The sequence below is a fragment of the Marmota marmota genome, unplaced genomic scaffold (assembly GCF_001458135.2).
Source record: "Marmota marmota marmota unplaced genomic scaffold, marMar, whole genome shotgun sequence".
Lineage (NCBI taxonomy): Eukaryota > Metazoa > Chordata > Mammalia > Rodentia > Sciuridae > Marmota > Marmota marmota.
This window is the reverse complement of record NW_025999842.1, coordinates 59411994-59416713: the sequence shown is the minus strand read 5'-3', so window position 1 is coordinate 59416713 and position 4720 is coordinate 59411994. Positions and strand designations below refer to the sequence as shown.

The window sequence follows — 4720 nt, the reverse complement described above, 5'->3', positions numbered from 1 at the left end:
GCCCTAAGCAACTTAGTGAGCCCCTATCTCAAAATAAAATTTAAAAATAAAGGGCAGGTGCAGTGGCACTCACCTATAACTCAGCAGCTTAGGAGGCTGAGGCAGGAGGATCCAGAGTTCAAAGCCAGTCTCAGAAAAGCAAGGCACTAATCACTTAGTGAGACCTTTCTGTAAATAAAATACAAACCAGGGCTGGGGATGTAGCTCAGTGGTTAAGTGCCCCTGGGTTCAATCCCAGGTGCAAAATTAAAAGGTTGAGAACAAATGTCTTTTTGAAATTTAGTCCCTTGATAATGCTGCCGATTCTGAAGAAAACCAAGAGTAATTGCAATAGCAATTAGCAATAGCAATAGTAGTTACTATTGCAATAGCAAGAGTTGGAATTGTAATTGCAGATCAGCATCAACGTTGGAGAACTATAAATATGTAAAGGAGCCAAATTTACCCACAGTGATTTTTTTTTCCCATGCAACCAAAGCTTGAGCCAGGTAGGGACATACATAAACCGAAAGCCAAGCTGGGAGAAACAGAGGCTGCCTGATATGTGGTGAGTACCACCAACTTGACGCCACTCTATCCAGGTCACAGGCACCTACAGTGATTTTTTTAAAAAAAGAATTTAAAATAGATTATAATCAGAGGGAAAGAAAGACATCATTAGGAGTAATGTGTGCCTGCAAATCTAACTTTTTTACTTACTTTCAAAAAATTCACAAGTTGACAATTTTACAGAGGTCTAATGACTATAATAAACTGCACACATATCTATAAGCATATAATTTAATGAGTTTTGATATATGTCCACACCTGTGAAACCATTATGATAATCAAGATAATTCATCACCTTTAAAAAAATTCCTCCTGGCCCTTCATTATCCCTCACTCTCATTCCTTCCTCTGGGCAAACTAACCTACTTCTTTTCTTTTTTAATTGTGGTTTTGAAAAATACCATGAAATTTTACCATCTTAAGGAAGTAATAAAGATTAGAGCAGAGATAGATGAAACAGAGAATAGAAGAATAATTTTAAAAATCAACAAAGTTAGGATTTTTTTTTTAAACATCTACAAGATTGAGAAAAATCTTGATTAGATTAACAAAGAAAAAGAGAGAAGTCTCAAAAAGCTAAAATCAGAGGGGCTGGGATTGTGGCTCAGTGGTAGAGCACTTGCCTCACACGTGTGAGGCACTGGGTTCAATCCTCAGCACCACATAAAAAGTAAATAAATCAAATAAAGGTACTCTCTACAAATTAAAAAAAAAAAACTTTTAAAGGCTAAAGTCAGAAATGAAAGAGGAAGCTTTACAACTGATACCACAGAAATAAATAGGATTACAGAATACTGTGAACAATTGTATGCCAGTCAGTTGGATAACAGAAGAAATAGAAAATTCCTAGAAATATATAATTTAACAAGAGTAAATCATGAAGAAAAGGAAGACCTGAAAGACCAGTAACAAGTAAGGACCAGTGATCAAAATTCCTCCGACAGACTTTTTGGCTCAGGGACATCAGACCAATGCCTAAGAAGAAGATAAAAGACTAAACTATAAAGAAAGAAAGTCCGGGCGTGTTTTGAAGACCTGTAGTGCAGTTACTTAATCCGTTTGTAAGACATGAATCCAAAATAGCTAGAAGTTTCCTTCTTGAAAGTTCTCGGAATTGTGTGCATGTACTTGGTCAAGACCCTGTGATGATGCAGGTGAAAGAAAGAATTCAGCACAATGTTTTCTCTTCTGACAAATGAGAGGGCAATCAGGGGAACATGAAATACAAGAAATGGATGATGTCAATCAAAAGACGACATGGCACAGGGCATCAGTATTCTTGCCAGGCCTCAAGGAGATGGCGATCAGCAAGTGAAAAAGGAGTTTAGAATTTATATGGGAGGGATGTAAACAGTGGTGAAACTCTTGGATAAAAATAGTGTGAATAGGCAAGAAGCAAGGATTATCAATAACATTATATTTCTGATGGACTAGACAAAACGAGAAGGGTGATTGATCACTCTTTAGCTATTGTTTGGTATAGTCTCATTCCCAAATCATGTGTAGTCTTTATAGTTTCTAGGGATAGAATTAAATAAAATATTCTTTATTTAAAAAGCAAGACCGCCACCACCAACAACAAAGCCCAGGACCACATGGCTTCATAGAAAAATTCTAACAAATAATTAATAAAGAATTAACACCAATCTTCCTCAGACTCTTTCAAAAAAAATAAAAGGGCAGGGAACACCACCGTGCTGAGGCCAGAAGCCCAATATCCCTGATGAATATTGATGCAAAAGACCTCAACCATATGCTAGCAATGTGAATCTAACAGCAATGTGAATCTAAAAACAGAATTTATTCCTGAAATATAAGATAATACATAGAGTCAACTAATGTAATATACCACATTAACAAAATGAAGGACAAAACACTCATGATCATCTCAATTGATGGCAGAAAAAGCATTTGGTAAGACTGATACCCTTTCATGATAAAAGTACTCATCAAACTAGTAAAAGTAGGAATAGAAGGAAACTACCTCAACAGTTACTTAATCAGTTTGTTAAGACATGAAGACTATATGTGAAAATGCCATGAACTGAAAAGTTTTCCTCTAACATCAGGAACAAAGCAAGGATGCCTGCTTTTGTTACTCCTATTCAACATAGTACAGGAAGTCCTAGCCAGTGCCATTAGGTAAGGAAAAGAAATAAGATCATTGAAAGGAGTAAAATGATCCATTTTTAGATGAGAAAACTTACATATAGAAAACTGTAAATATTCCTCAAAAGAAACTATTAGAACTAATAAACAAATTCAGCAAAGCTGCATGAAAATCAACATGCAAAAATCAGCTGTATTTCCATACACTGAGAGGAAACAACTGGAAAAAAAGGAAATTAAGATAATAATTCTATTTACAATAGCACCAAAAAGGATAAAATACTTACTAGCCAAGAAGGTGAAAAACTAGTACATTGAAACCTAGAAAACACTGCTGAATGAAATTAAAGAAGATGCAAAAAAATGGAAAGAGATCCATAATCATCCATAACACACTGTTCAAATAGCCATACTACCCAGAGTAATCTACAGATTCCATGTAATCTGTGCCAAAATACCAGTGCATTTTAAAAATAAAAACAGTAAGAATTATCCTAAAATTCACATGAATCTCAAGGGACACTGAATAGACAAAATGATTTTGAATAAATGGAGTTGGTGGACTCACATTTTCTGTCTCCAAAATGTGTTCCAAAGCTACAGTAATAAAAACACTATTACTGGCATAAGACAAATATATAGGCCAATGAAATAGAATAGTGCCCCCAAATCCACCCTCATGTATATGCTGAAATGATTTAACAAGGTGCCAAAACCCCTCAATGGGAAAAGTATAGTTTCTTCAACAAATGGTGATTGGAAAACTGGACATCCATGTGGAAAGAATGAAATTGGATTCTTAAACCAGAAAAAAATTAACTCAAATTGATTAAAGATCTAAATGTAATACCTAAAATTATAAAATGCCTAGAAAAGACAGAGGGAAAGCTTTATGACATTGGATTTGGTAGTGATTTCTTAGCTATGATACCTAAAGCACAAGGAATAAAAATAAAAATAGACAAATGGGACTAACTCAAAGATTTCTATTCATTAAAAGACAGTTTATAGAATGAAAAGACAACTATGGGATATAAAACATATATGTGATAAGGGGCTAATATTCAGGATAATTTTTTTAAAAATCCTACAATTCATCATCCTAAGCAAATAATCCAATTATCAAATGAGGAAAGAGCTTGAATAGAAATTTCTCCAGAGAAGTTATAAAAATGGACAACAAGCATATGAAAAGATGCTCAACATCCATATTCACCAGAAAAATGCAAATTAAAATATAATGATCTATCATCCTATACTCATTAGGATGATAATTTTAACAAATCAGAAAATAATAAATATTTGCAGGGAAGTATAAATGTTGGAACCCTCTTGTGCATTGCTGATGGTATTGTAAATGGTTCAATGACTTTAGAAGAAAAAAAAAGACTTTAGGAAACAGCTGGGTAATTACTCAAAAAATTAAAAAGAGAACTACTATATAACCCAGTAATCCCACTCCTGGGAATGTATCCAGAAGAATTGAAAGCAGCATCTCAAAGACAAATTTGTATACATAACTTCATAGCAGCACTACACACACTAGTCTAAAGGTAGAAGCAACTCAAATGTCCCTAGACAGATGACTGACTAAAGAAAAAAAATGTGATATAACGTACAACAGAATGCTGTACCACCTTTAAAAGGGAGAAGAATCTATTTTATTTTTGTTTTTTGTATTTGTGGTGCTAGGGATTGAACCCTGGGGCCCTCTACCATTGAGCTATATTCCCGGCCAATATTTATTAAATTTGAGACAAGGTCTAGCTAAGTTGCCCAGTCTGGCCTTGAACCTGCAATCCTCCTGCCTCAGCCTCCCAAGTGGCTGGGGTTACAGGTGTGCACCACCACCATGCCTGGTTAAAAGGAAGAAAATTCTGACACATGCTGGAGCATGGATGAACCTTAAGGTCACTATGCCAAGGGGAATAAGCTAGTCACAAAAGAACAAATACTGTATGGTTCTTCTGATAATGAGATATCTAAAATAGTCAACTTCAGAGAGACAGAAAACAGAATGGAGGTTGCAAAGGGTCGGGAACAAAGGGGAGCTGTATAGAAT

At 35.1% G+C, this 4720-nt stretch overlaps 1 non-coding gene across 1 annotated transcript; it reads right to left on the bottom strand.

Moving 5' to 3' along the window:
- Nucleotides 1-464: 464 nt before the first annotated feature.
- Nucleotides 465-591, bottom strand: LOC125616077. The gene has a single exon (XR_007346695.1). It is a non-coding gene; the product is annotated as a small nucleolar RNA SNORA48 (small nucleolar RNA).
- Nucleotides 592-4720: the final 4129 nt, after the last annotated feature.